Below are 14,673 nucleotides of genomic sequence, written 5' to 3' on the forward strand. Positions count from 1 at the left end.
GGAGAAGGCAAGCCTCTCTGCGGCTCTCCCTGTCTCCAGGGATCTGCAAGAAAGGGACTTTCCAAGACAGAAGTTCTGTCTTTGTAGTTTCCCAGCTCCTGGCAGCTGATTCTTTCAATAAATTGACAGGTCAGTTCTTAAGTTCTCATGAACTTTCAACTTCCTCCACATCACGTGACAAAACTCATCAGAATTTAGCATAAGTTATCTGCAGAGAAAAGGGGATTCACATCCTGCAACTTCAACTACTAGAGCTAAAAAAAGCAGGCTGGTAGGGGGTGCAGCCTCTTCATCACATCTTGTGTGCCTGAAAGCCTGTCTGTCTAGAGATAAATCATCTGTCTCCATAAAGAAATACTTTTCCTCCCTAGACATCTTGCATCCCACCTTAAAATGCACAATTCCAACACTCAGACGGCAGATTCAGCTGACAGCAGTGGTTGCTTCCTAGACACAAGGTCAAAAAAAGTCTCAGAGAAGAGAATTTGCAATTCTCTTCACAACCCAGACACCAAATCCTCCTTCAAACGCTGCTATCAGATGCGGTTACATGAGAAGCCAGGGACACTTATCTGGTTGGAGGAAGAAAAGGCGAGAGAAAGATCTTTAAGCACAGGATTGTTAGGCAGGCAGAGCAAAACGTGTCAGGAGTTACTCTCTGGACTACAAGGGAGCTATTCATGGCTGCAATCAGTTTGCTCTGCGGTACTTGCAGGAACATGCCAAGGCTGCTCTGTGATTCTGCTCGACTGACTTAGTGTTTGTGATTTGCCTGACCTTTGCTCTAAATAAATGGGAGCCACACAGAGGGAATTTTGATGCAAGTCCCCTGCATCTATAGCATCCTGCCTGGCTGCAACCCACTGGCTTCCTGGGGCTTTGTTTTAAAGGAGAGACAGACAGAAGGCAGGCAGGAGGAGAAAATGAAGAAATGAAATGCAAGCTGTCTGGCCCACACAGTTAAAAAAAAAAAAAAAGAAAGAAAGAAAAAGAAGTCAGAATAGCCTGGCTTTGTTTTCTGTTATGATATTTATCTTAACTTCAGAATTAAATCCAGATGACATAGATAAGACAGGGGTGACCCCTAGTGCCCTCTCCAGCTGCAGCTTCCACTGTTATTCCCTGTATTGATATTAGAGCATAAACAGAGGGAAGAAGCAGCACCTTTCAGATTTGTTCTTCATTCACAAAGCCTCTCTCTCTCCCCTTTCAGAAACAAGATCTCATTTCCTCTCACTACTGAAACTCTATCACTGCAAGGCATTCACTGCAGCATCCCTTTGTCACTGTTGTCTGGGAACAAAATTAAACACATTTACTTGTGTAAGAACTTATTATATTCCATTCACTATTTATCATAGTACATTTATATTTATCACCTTACATAAAAGAAAGAAGAGCCTATTTTGCTAATTCCAGGCTTGTCAATAGCTAAGAACAGCCATTCAAACTTCTGAGAAGAGACCTTTGTCTTGTAAAAAGTGTATTTTGCAGCACCAAGGCGCTGAAAGGAGCGAGTCTTTCCTGTGACAGCCATCAGCATGCACCACTTTTTTTTTTTTTTTCCTTCAGCAATGTCAAAACTCTGTTCTTGTGAATCAGCCTGCACCAGACATACCCTGCTCACTGTGTTGGGCGATGCTCCTCAGGGGCTTTTCTTGGTATTATTGTGAGTGAACAGCTCTTCTTTCAGAAAAAACCTTGAGACACCCCCTCACAGATTACTTTGGGATGCAGGATTTTTCATGAGGAAATAAATTAACTTAGAACAAGCCTGAAAGATTTTTAGCTTCCTGTAATGTGAGTGCTTTGGGCACTTCCTGCCCTGCTGAGGTTGGGACTGTGCCCACCAGCATCCAATGTGGGTGGTACAACAGCAGTTGACACACATCATCTCAGAATTTCACATATTTAATGAGATCTGATCAGGCAGAGAAGCCACCTACTAAGAGTCCCCACGACGACATTTCTATCCTCAAGAGAGCAGCAAACTCCCCTGATTTTATGTCTCTAGGTTCCCATGTTCCCTTGTTTACATTAAAACCAACCGTTTCCGAATTTAAGTTCCTCCTAACGTTTTATTTTTAAAGTGGGTTTCAAGGAGGGGTAGAAATTGTGCTAGTCATTGCATAATTCTGGTTTTATCTGGTGTAAATTTCACTTGCTTCTGAGATATCCTGTGCTTCCCAGCATGACACCAACTCTGCATTGCTCTCAGGTCTCTGGATCTAGCACTGCTCCAACTTTTCCACTTTATTTCTTTTCCCCCTCTCTTTTAGTTAAAGATATGGAAATATCCTCAGAGCCACTGTTTGCTTCTTTCACAATGTTCTGTGTTCTTTCTCCTGAGTTTATTTTCCTTGTTAGCTTTAGTAAGCACCATTTTTCTTTATTGCTGTTCTGACTGTATATGGTCTCAAACAGAGAAAGCACTACAAAATCTCTTTCTCTAACACACATCTCTTTCTATAGCTGCATTTTTCTCTATATTCTTTGCTTGGTGCTAGCTCTGTGTATTCCAGTTATGCTCTGCATCTAAAACAATCTGTCAGCTTACATGTGCCTATAAGCAGTGGGAGTATTAGTTTTAAATATTTTCATTTAAACTTTAGCTTTGTTCCCTCACACTCTTAAAATGCCCAGAATTGGCTCATCACTTTAATATTTGATTATCACACGAATGAGGGTTTTTGCATGCTTTTGCAATATGCCACTTTCCAAGTTCCTCACATCCGTGTTCATACAGTTGGAAAGTTACTCTTGTGAAGTGAAAATGCTTTCTTGGATGTCACCAGAATGTCAAAATCTGAACCAGGCAATGCTGGATTTGATACAAATCCAAATGCTCAATCAGTCCTTTACCAGGTAAAGTAAAATCATCATAATTTAAAATACCTTCATTAAAGACAGAAAGTTTTTTCCTTCCAAAGGCTACACTGGTTCAAGGAAACCATAAATCCTGTGGTTTTTCTAATGCTGCAGGTCAGACTAGATGATCAGAATAGTTTATTCTGGTATTCATGCTGAAAAACGTACAAATATCCGGACAAACTGCAACTGCATCTGGTAGAGAGATGGTCAGACAAGATAAGGGAATTGCTGCTTCTTCTCTGAAGTGCTCCAAATTCACCCACAGTCCTGCTGAGAAAGCCACTTCTCCCCCAGATCAGTAATGCAGCTGCTTTCACTTGTTTCCTTTTTTAATCTGAACTATGTTATAACTTTCAAAACTTCTCTGTTCAAAAGTTCGTTAGAAAACTGATCCATGGGATGGATTACAATAGGGAAAAAAATGGGGTTGAATGAGTCATGAAACTTTTAACACACCATAAACTGGAAAAACCCACTGGACACCCCATGGCACCACACAACACAGGAAAGGAGAACATGGGCTATCCTACCCCCCAACACAAGACCCATGAAAAAAGGTTTTATCTTTCCTGCTGAAAATCCATCAGGAAGCACAAAGCTAGTCTCAAAAAAGTAATTTTACTATTTGCCAAGCACACATGCAAAAAAGGCAATCAGAAATGCTGGGTGTTGCCTTTCCAAAGTTTGGTCTAAACTCAAAGCTGCCATCAGTCCCAGTACCCTGCACTCTGCTCCCAGTTTGCCCAGGCCCTCCACTAAAACCAGTAGCATATTTCTCCATTCCTCCTTTTTTTCCCCAACTTCCAGTTGTTTTGCACAGTTCAAGTAAAACATGTAATACCAGGCTTTGCCGTAGGGTCCAAACTGAAAAAGGAAGAACAAGTGAAAAATAAAATCCACAAACCAAAGAAAGACAGAACCTGACATACAAAACCCCAGCAGAGTCCAGTCAATGATTTCTGTTTGCACTCACCAGCACAGGAGCTGTACAGCCCTCAGACAAGCACAGTTGGAGGCATATTCTCACCTTCCTTTAATTCCATCCATAAATCTGGGAAGAGCAGAGCATTACAAATCTCAGCATGCTCGGCAGATAAAAATACCCAAGTGTACAGCACGGGATGAGTCGCCTTGACGTGGAAACCTTTCTGAAGGCAGTCACTGGACATAGGTGGGGCTGGGATCAGTGTGTGGAGCAGGAGGATATTTACCAATGGAATTGCAACGCCCATTTGCCTGGCTAACCCATCAGGTCCTCTTAAAACAGAGTAAAATGTTAAAGAAAAAACATTGACAATTTTTGCATTTCACCCAGTCTTTGCACCTCCTTAGCTGGCAATCAGTGTTGCACTGTAGATTTCTGACAGTTATTAACAAATACATGAAGAACAGTAACAAACTGAGCAGCCAGTGGCACGCAGCCTCAGAGGTGTCAGTCTTTGTTAAACCTTCAAATGAAAGTGGCCCTGAAGTGCCAGATTCCCATTTTACCCTCTGCCACACTTACTGAGGGAACATAAACCTGACCCAGAACCGGTTCTTCAGCAATTTAATTGTAAGTATCACATAGAGCAGCTGGTAACTCACACCCAGAAATGGGCCGCTTAGCTTTTACTTTATGTGGTAAGATAGGAAAAGGCTGGGGGCAGCCTAGACCTAAGTAAGCTACAGTTGTGCCTCTAAACAAGAGAGGTAAATAACTTTGTTAGAGAATGAGCCAGAGAATGCAGACGTGTAGGACTAATTAGAAAAGGCACCTCTGGATAGTTTAGTAACAGACAGTAATGTAATAAGGAGCACCTGTTATGCGTATGCAGAAAGAGTCTAAAAAGGTGTACAGGGATAATGAATGGCTGATGTCTGAGATCACCATCTGTATCAGTGTTTGAGTCCACCGTCAACTTTATTTTTTAACTGTCTTTGATTTTTAACTTTCTTCCAGCCCCTAATGCATACCTGGATACCCAGTTACTTCAGAGAAGACAGAAAGGTCACTGCTGGAATTTTCTGGCTCTTCTGCATGTAAGTGGATGACATGAATTTGAGGGGTTTGGTTGGCATCTGCTCCACAGCTCTCAGTTTCCAGCTGAGGACACCAGAGGTTTCTCTGCTCATACAAGGCCTGGCATTTATTTGGGGGTCACACCACCATTCCTGGCATCTCTCCAGGCAGGCCCTTTATGCAAATGACCAGCATTTCCTTGGAATTTGCATTGATTCTGTGTAACTGAAAAGCTGCTTCCGAATAGACCTGTTCTCAAATGTTTGGGTTGTCCCCATAACCAACCATCTCCAGGCTGGTTTAGGGGAGCAGAGGCTGCTGCTGGGTGTGATTCAGAGCTACGTGTCAGTGCTTGGTATTGACTTAAGAAACCAAGGGCTGCCGTGAGCAAACTGCCCATCCCAGATCCAAACAGCCTTATCTCCTGGCAGTGCTGTTCCTCCTGCATTTAAAGCAAAATTACGCTTTGGAGTCAGGAATGAAATCAAGCTGACGAGACACAGGACAACTTCCCATCACTTTCTCCTGCTGTTTTTGGAACTCCCAAAATTAATTATGCCATCAAGGAGTACCCCACTGAACCAACCCCAGCAAACTCCTGCTCCAACCAGCCAGCACTTACCTGGATCTGAACTGAGCTCCCTCCAAAGCCCCAGGAATGATGTGAATGCTGTGCTTGGGCATTAATCCATGGGAAACCATGAGATCCCAGCACCTTGCCGTGGATGCAGCTGTTCCTGGAGCCCTACAGAGAGCACCTCTGAGGCAGCAGCACTGCTGTGGGAGGGAGATGCCCCACGAGTGGGTGAAGTGGAGAGATAAGCGGGTGAGGACACGCCAGCAGCAGCGCAGGATCGCCCGGCACAGCTCCAGCTCCCAGGCGCTTCCTCTTTCCAACGTCACTCTGGTGTTACACGGAAGGACCAAACACCAAGTGGTTCATGGTCTTTTTCTTCTTCTTTTTTTATAAGTAGTTCAATTAGTATTGTTTTAAATATATGAAGAAGTGGCTTTTCTTCTCGGGGAAAAAATTGTGTAATATTCCTTATTGAATGGAAAAATCTCCTGCAGTTTTCAGAAAACCAGGCAAAGCTAGGATGCTGGCCAGCCACTCTTCATCATTTTTGATAGATCTGTGCTGTGAGGTCATTCACACTACTTTAAAAATGGGTGAATAGAGGCAGGGAAGTGAGGGACTGCACAGTGAATGCTGAGGAGAAGGTGCTTCACGACTGCAAGTGCTGGCTCAGAACACCCAGCCCAGGTACAGCATGCTCCTCCGTTATGAAACCACTCGGGTATTTGAAATTTGCTAAAATATCTTGACAGGATGGCTCTGCTTTTCTTCTGCTGCCTCCGGTGCCTGTTTGGTCCCAAGGGAGCCAGGTGCTCACAGCATCTGCTCCCACGGGACACAGCCAGTGCCAGGAGACTTCCTAAGAACAAACTGGGGAGGAAACACACTCCACGATAACACAGCAAGACAGCTGTGGCATATTTAGGTGTCCAAATCCTGATTTTTGTGCAAAGAGCTGGCAAGTGGGGGTATTTTTTATAAATTCTTCAAAAGTGCTTCAATCTAGGTTTTTGGAAAGTTGTCTCATCTTTATTCTGAATGACTTTTCCATTTCCTTTTTCTTTTGTCAGGCTGAACCCACAGAGCAAAGCTCTCCTTAAGCTCCAGTAAGGATGAAAAGGGATGCTGAGAGCCCTTGGGAGAGATCCGAGTGAAAAACCCTCTAGAGTCAGAAAAAAAAAAAGACGAGGTTTTATTGTATTCAGGTTTATTGTATTCAGGTTAGTATTTATGTTTGTGATAGCGCTATCTGAAGGTCAGTATTTGTTTCAGCAAACTTGCTATCAGTGAGCAGCTGAGTCATCCTGCCTTGTGCACATGGGGAGAAGCGTCCTCCTTGTGACACACCATGACTGACTTTTTCATGTTTTCATCCCAAGTCCTACTGCGTTTTTAAAGCACTGGACACATGATTCTGCTCATTACCCAACTCCTCTGGCTTGCGAAAAACCTAACCTAACCTTTCTGCCCTGCAAAAACCAGCCTGGGACCATTTAACCTGCCAGTGACACACTTCGCTGATTTTTGGGATGCTCCTTGTGACTCCAAAGTCGTGAGCCTTCACTCTTTTGAAAAGCAGACTTTAGAAGGATGTTGCAAAAAGAACACCTTTGCCTTCTGATTGCAAAAACCAGAGGTTTCTTCATGAGATTACAGCCCCCCCCATTAAAAAAGGGTTGTTTAGGGTGGTACCACTATTAATGACTTTGCTGATGGAGACAGCACAATGATCGTCTGGGCAAAGGCTGGTTTTAATTAGGAACACTAAGAGTCGTTAAGTGACCAAGTATGGTGCTGAGTCATGTCACATGGAACAGTACGGAGATTGCTTAGGGCCATGGAGTTCAGTCCTTCCTTTAGAAATCTTTCCTAAGACTGTTCCCCTGGGAGGAGGAAGCCAGTGGGGCGTTTGGCATCACCGTTCCAGCAGGAACCACGAACGTGTCTGATCAGAGCCTACAGAGCAGGAATTTGTGGTCTCTTAAGAACAGACATGCTGAAATACTACTTCAGTGGAGACACACAGCTGAGGAGGGCATTTCTAACATTCTCACGCAGTCCCTAAAACACTTAATTTAACACCAGCCAGCCCTCTAAACACCACTTTTGCTCGGGATGTTGTGGTTCTATGAAAGTGGAAGCAATGCCTTCAGGCATTGACCTCAGATTCTCCCCCCTGACTCTCCACAGAGCTGTGACCAGGCAGGAGCTGTACTGAGAAGGATTCCTTGCCCCCCACCACATTCCCCTCCTGCTCCCAGTTTGCTCCAGAAGGGCTCATCCCTTCCTTGGTCATGGGAGGAAGAAGCCTTTTGAGAGATGCAACAGACCCATCGAGCCTTGGCTCCTTGTTTGGGAGAAAATAAATTGTCTTCTGGGCATTGTAGTCCCAGGAAACACGAATTTGCAGCCTTCCTGGAAAGGTGAGCCAGGAAAGCTGGCAGCCTGAGACTGTTTCCACAGCTCCAGTGCAAGGGAAAATGTGTTGAAATTGAGGGAAATTTTTATAGGCAACTCTGCTTGGAAATTAGCAAGCTCCAGTAGGAAAACTTGAACATGTTTAGGAGAATCGGGAACCAAGAAAGAAACTCTTTCTGCCTTGACAAGAATTGGAAAAAGGTGGTATTTCTTGGAGTGTCTAGTCACATGGAAACTAACCTTGGGGTTCCATAGCAGGTTTGAAGGCTGCTTGAGGAGAGAGCATTGGCTGGCCAGAGACCCGAGCACAGCTGAGCCCTCATGGCTTAAAATGAGCATGAAAATATTCTGCCGAAGTTGCTGAAAGTAGGTTTGCAACATGGAGATGGAGCGTTAGGACCCAAATTTTCACCAGCCTGGCAGAGGGAAAAAGCTGCTCTGCCTGCTGCTTTTGCCTGGGGGTGAGGTGCAAGGCAGAGCAGTGCACAGAAATATGGGTACTGCTGAAATAAGAACCCGTTGGCACGAGGGAAGAATTACTGACAGAAAGTGCACAGCGGTTGTTTGTGGTTTCCAGAAGCCACCGCAGTGTTTACAGGCTGAAAGAGGCAGAGGAAGTGTTTCTATGGACGACTGAAGAACTGAACCCAGCACAGGCGGCAGGCTGGTAAATCAGAGAGCGAACACTGCGCTTGCCCACAGCTTCAAATGCTGGCATAGGGAAAGTAATTTATATTCCTATTCTGGAAAAGACTGTGATGTCCTTGTTTGTGAGAAGAAATGCCATCCTCTGGCTGTGTAAAATTCTGCACAGCATGTTCTATGGAAAGCCTAAATGCATTATCCAAAAGTCCTAGAGCCCAGTGGGAGATCCACCACCTTCCATCACCCTGCAAACCCACTTGCACAGCCACCAGCCCTGCACATGTCACCCTTGGGGCTGTGCCTGGCCTTGGCTCGGTGCTCTGCAGGTCCCAGGGGCCCAGGCTGTTGCTAGAAAGTCATATTTATGTACAAGCAACTCAGCTGGGGAGGGCTTGGTTTCAATACTGACATGGCTGCTGCAGCGTGTCCTCTGCAGCCTCTGTGAGCTGGGTTAGAGGGCTTGGTTGGAAAAACTGCCATTCCTTACCCTGCTCTGGTGGTTTGGGGTCCAGCATCAATGGGAGCAACTGCACTCACCAACTGACCACTAAATAACTGGAAATAATAACCAGTGAAGACATTTATGAGCTGAGTGAGGCCCTAGGACAATAAAAGAAGGTTGATGGTAGCTCATTCATTACCATCTGTACATATTGGCAGTAAAGTTGACACCAGTAGTCACAACCACAGGCCTATGAAGACCTCTTAACATTATTTTCCACTTTTACAAATTTAATTAGCTCTTTCCCCCTCAAGCAGCAAAGCACATAATATTTTTTTCCAGGTAAGACAGCCATTTTCTAGGTAAAGAAGTGGAGAGAACACTAAAGCAGAAAAACATGTATTAGAGCTTTTATTCCCATTTTCTGCATGGATATTTTGGCAAAGTCTTTTTGTTCATAATTCATGGGCTTGTAAACCAGAATGATGATGGATTGAGTCTCGAAAGATAGAATTTAATCTGATTTCCCACATCTTTCTGCAGATCTACAAAGCTGCTGTAAATTTAGACAGGAACAGTCCTTATTTCTGTTACAAGAGTAAGCTGTGATGATCTCTGGTTCTCCTTCCCCACAGCTGGCAGTTTCACAGGGCTCCTGCAGGTTTGTGAGGGAACATTTTGTGTTGTAGGAGAGCACTGAGCAGAACTCTAAGGCAAGGATCACAATAAAATAACACCTCACAGCCCAGCAGCACCTCCTGATTGAACCATTCATTTTCATTCTCCAGAAATCAGCACTGATGAGCAGCCTGGTCTAGCTGCTGTTGACATGATGGCTTTGGGAGAGCTGTGGCCAACCCCAGGGTGTTCCCAGGTGACAAACAGATAGCAGTGTGCTGCTGGAGCCCTCATTCAAGGTCTGACTTTAGCCTGGAGTTCACATTGGTATGTGTTGATTCCTGCAGGAAGATAATCTTTGTGCCACTAATGCACCCCAGAGTCTGGTTTCCAGAACAACCTGGTAATGGAGCCATTCTTTTTGTTAATTTTACTGTCCAAACAGAACCTTGTGGGCCTGATTTTCTGCCATTAGAAAGGGAAAGGTAACCATAGCAGCATATAAATGACAAGATTGAGTAAAGACTCAGCTATTGTACCAGCAGTTCAGCCTGTCTTTCCCAGAAGGAAAACGATTCACGTATCCCATGACACCATCCCACCATGCAGTTTTCCTGGGATCCTGGATTTCCTAATACTGTGACGTCTGATCCCAGTTTGTGGTGAATAAAGTGATGTTAACTGACCAATTATTCAGCATAACATCTCAGGGGTAGCATTAATACCTTCCTCGTTCAGTGGTGTAATATCTTATGCACAAAATGAACCTTAGGCTCACTAAGCCTTACCAGCCTCACTTCTGAGCCTTACTGAATCTTTACTAGGATAATGGAAAATCAGCATTTGAGGAGAAGGTACCAACCCTTCACCCATAATAAGCTTTCAAAGAATATTCCTATTAAAGCATTTCCTGGGGGAATTTGTAATGACTTCGCCAGCAATACAGAATGTACTTCTGCCATCAGATCTCTTTTTAATACCTAGGGGCCTGGAAACCCTGCTTATTCTTGCTGTCTCCTCACTGGGCTGCATTTGGGAATGAGTAATTCCTGTATTTGAACTGAAAGCATGGCAATGTCCCGTTGGATCCCTGGGTGCAAAAGGGGACAAGGGGGGGAAAGCTTGAAACTGAAACAGGAGAGATTTAGATCATATGTTAGAAAGAGGTTCTTCTCTGTGAGGGCAGTGAGGCCCTGGCACAGGGTGCCCAGAGAAGCTGTGGTGCCCCTGGATCCCTGGAAGTGTCCAAGGCCAGGTTGGACAGGGCTTGGAGCAGCCTGGGATAGTGGGAGGTGTCCCTGCCTGTGGTTGGAATGAGATGATCTTTAGGATCCTTTTCAACACAAACCATTCCATGATATCCAGAGTGAGGAGGACCAAGCAATAGCACACCTAGCAGCACCTCATCCCACTCTGCATCACCTCCATCCTGGGAACTCCCTGGGTTTGCCCTCCACGCACAGGGACGGAAACACATGGGCACGTTTGTCTTACACAAGAAAAGAACAACCAAAAGGCTCTAGCTCTGCCTTTCTTTGACAGAAACGCAGCCAGAGAACTGCCCTCTCCCACGAGCTTGGTGCTCAGCCTATGAGATAATACAGGCTGGCCTTTTCTTTGCAGCTGTATTGTTTTAGTGCTTGGAAAATAGCAGCAGGCTGAGCAATGAGTCATCTGTCACTGGATGGGGTTAAAGTAATTTCCGGTTTCTGTTGCCATGGGGAAATCAACGTCCTAAGATTTGTCCTTTCTCCCACTCAAACACGTGGGAGTAGAAAGCCTGAAAACCAGCAGGACTAAACATTTTCTTAAATTATTTTTTATATTTTTTTGTCCCCTTACAAACAAACTTCCCTCCGTGGCCTTGCAGCTGACAGTCTGTTCCCGGAATCGTCCGGTTAACAATGTCATTCCCCTTGGATTGCAAAAAATCCAGAAGCAGAGTTTAAGTAAATATTTTACATTCATATAGGACTTGCTTCATGTTGTCTCTTGAAGAGTCTCTTTTTCTTGTAATTTTACATGTACATTTGAGGGGGAATTATAAACTTGATAGTATGTCACTTTGAAGGAAAAGGAAATTAAAGTAGCAGCTTCCCCAGCATATAGTGTCAGGATATAGTGACTAGCAGAAACAGGAAAGAGGAAATTGCAGTAAATACCGTTTAAAAACCTTGCTAATGTATAGTTTATATGAGTAGCAGCACAGCAACATCTAGTGTTGATCAGGAATATAGCTGGAAGTTATCGCTTGCTTTGTTCAAGGTATTTGGATGAAATTAAGTGTTTCCTGGACCATGACACCCCTGCCCAGCCTCAGCTCCTTCTCCCCTGTGTTCCCTACTGTGTCAGCTCCATGTCACTGCCTGACTTAGCTCTGTAGAAGTGCAGTCACCTGGGAAAGCTCCCAGTCTGCCTGGATCATCAAGAGAATCACCAGGCTTCTATTTAATCATCAACTCATAAAGGCTACAGATTTCAATGCAATTCAGTGCAACGGTGGCCAAAACTTTTAGCATCTGAACTGAAATTAAGAAAGAGATACTCCCCTTGGAGCCAATCCCATTACCAGTAAACACTGCTGTCAAACTGGCAGAGCACTCAGAGTTATTCCTTTCCCTAGAAATGAGTGTGCAAGTGTAAAGCTGCCACTCTAAGAGATGTGTCAGAGTAGGCCCTGCTTTCACCCTCCTGTATTTCCCCACAAATGCAGGGATTACTCTATTATGCACAGTTTAAGACCATCTATTAAAAAAATTGATTGAGGTGCATATTGAATCTCTCACCATATCCCATGCAGACACTTCATGTAAAAGACACCTGAAGTTCAAAGTTAAGTTCTTGCTACTTAGCTCTTCTGTAGGTATATGTTATGGATTAACATTCATTTAGATTTGATTACCTAAATTTAACTAAACTAGTCAAGTTAAACTTAAAATCCATATAGTTTTTTTAGTTTAATTATTTTTCGTGACTTTGTTAAACTCTCACAGATTTTTTGTTTTTTCGTATAAGCAAACCTTTACATCAGGGCTCACTATGGACTATTTAAATGAAATAATTTGTCTACTTAGATTACAGCTACTACTAAATGAAGTTTGCTTCATCTTCAGAAAAACAGTGTCCTTTGGGTTTTCTCAAACAAAACAAAATTAATGACTGGCTGCCATCCAAGTCCAGCTGTCTTGCAACCCTCTGTGAACAGATTTTGTGCCACATTTAAGTTTATTACATGATCTAATTAGCATGACTGTGTAGGTGCATGGAATGCACTGGAGGAGAGGAAAAGATACAAAAGTGTACAAAATTCTGTTATATCATTTGCTATGGGAACGTGATTGTTACAGAGACCTGGATCACTCTGGATTCTTTTCAGCAGGATTTTGGGACTGAGCAGTTAGGCAAGGAAAAAGAAAGGACATTCAAGTCTATCACAGGGAATGGGGCCAAGATCAGTAAAATCTGACTATACCATCTAATTTTTGCATCTTAGAAATATAATCACAATTTTAAAAGGTATTAATTCTATACTCACATTTGCTGCTTTTGCCTCAAGAAAAAAACAATTCAGCAGAATTCAATGCCTGACTGGAAATGAGGACTTCAAGCTTGTCAGCTACGCTGTGAGGCTCGTTCAAAATCAGAATGAAATACAGCTTTTAATTAATAGCAAGAAAATACAGATTGTTACCCACTCTGGCCCTGAGAAAGGCATCAGGGTGTCTATTGGAAACACGCAGCCAGACCAGAGATCAGAGCTCTGCTTCATGTTATTAAGACATTCACACCACCCTAACAAAATTAAACGGGCAGCTCAGTAACATGAAGCGATCAGACTCTCTTTCTTCCTCCTGCACGCATGAAATGACATTTTAAAGTGATGTGTGATCTTTCAGAGCCTGTAAAGGGGTCAGGCACCAGGCGCATCTGGCACGCTGATCCCCTCATTCAGGAGCATGAAGTCATCCTCCAAGCTGCATTCCTGAGTCAAGAATGTGCAATTTTCCACGTGTCGCTTTACTGACTTGCACACTGAACAGACATTAATATTAATTTCTTTGAGGATCAAGCATATTTAACAAAATTGCAAGCCCTGCTAATTGTGCTTTAATTTAACTAGAAATAGAACAGTGCTTGGTAAAGAGGGCTGGTGTTATTTGAGTAAACATGCTCCACACAGCCTGCTGCACTACGCCATAAATCAGCTCCGTGCTGGATTCCACCCAACGGGGTCAGTTTGGTACTAGAGGATCTTCTGAGGTGTGAGTTTAATTACAAAATTCCTGCTAAATTTGCCACCTTGCTTTCCCCAGCATGAAGGGGGGACATTGACAGGGACATTGTCATCTCAGCAGCCTGAGGAGCCACCACTGTGCACACAGGCTTCCCATTCCAGTGTGCTTTGGGAGAAACAGGATATGTGCTGGGGCACGTGGTTGTGCCCAGTGTCACCCTGGCTGATGGCAGCATCCAGCTGCAGCTGACAGGTCTGAAATGAGTTTGAGGATAGGATTGCAGATGATAAAGCACACAATTGCTTTGGCTCTCGCAATCAAAATATTTGCTGTGGCAGGTAGGGAGACACAGTGCTCCAGCAATGGGAGGTGCCCTGCTCTAATCCCTCCAAAACCAAAGGCTTTAGAGCCCCATCATGCCCAGGAACAGATCCTCAAAGTGACCTCCCACCTTCAAAGCATCTCCCAAAGGTCTCAGAGCCCTTATCAATCATATTTGGGGCAATCAAAGGCACCAACAGCATTAAGTTTTTGATGATTTATTTGATCTCAAGCTACCAGCCAGAGCCTGATCCCTGTACATAAACTTGTTCCACACAGGTTCCCCCAGCAGTAGCTGTCCCTGGGGAAGGTGGTGCCGTGCAGGAGGACACATCCCTGTCCTGCAGGGCTGGATTCACTGTGGCTGGCTGCCATGGGCAGGTCAGTGCTGGAAACAACCACGTCAGCTGCTGTCAGCAAGTCCTGGCTCTCTCAGCTCTGGGAAGCTGCCTGTCCTCCTGGGAAGGCAGATGAAGGAGCGATTCAGAAATCACAGGATGGGCTTTCTGCGGCTGAAAGGGAAGAGCGGCGCATTTGGAAAAAA

General features: G+C 44.2%; 1 protein-coding gene across 2 annotated transcripts in view; it reads right to left on the reverse strand.

Annotated features, from left to right (window-relative positions):
• Window positions 1-5,682, reverse strand: part of PLD1 (phospholipase D1) — a 71,660-nt gene extending 65,978 nt beyond the window's left edge. Inside the window, exon 1 of one of the 2 annotated variants that reach the window (XM_085069015.1) lies at window positions 5,496-5,682. The gene's annotated coding sequence lies outside the window, so the exon portion shown is untranslated. Of the gene's footprint in view, window positions 1-3,844; window positions 3,862-5,495 lie in introns of those variants that run through there. The other variant, XM_085069016.1, reaches the window with a different exon arrangement.
• Window positions 5,683-14,673: the final 8,991 nt, after the last annotated feature.

Source organism: Lichenostomus cassidix, chromosome 9 (assembly GCF_008360975.1).
Source record: "Lichenostomus cassidix isolate B80296 chromosome 9, HeHo_3.0, whole genome shotgun sequence".
In the NCBI taxonomy this organism is placed as follows: domain Eukaryota; kingdom Metazoa; phylum Chordata; class Aves; order Passeriformes; family Meliphagidae; genus Lichenostomus; species Lichenostomus cassidix.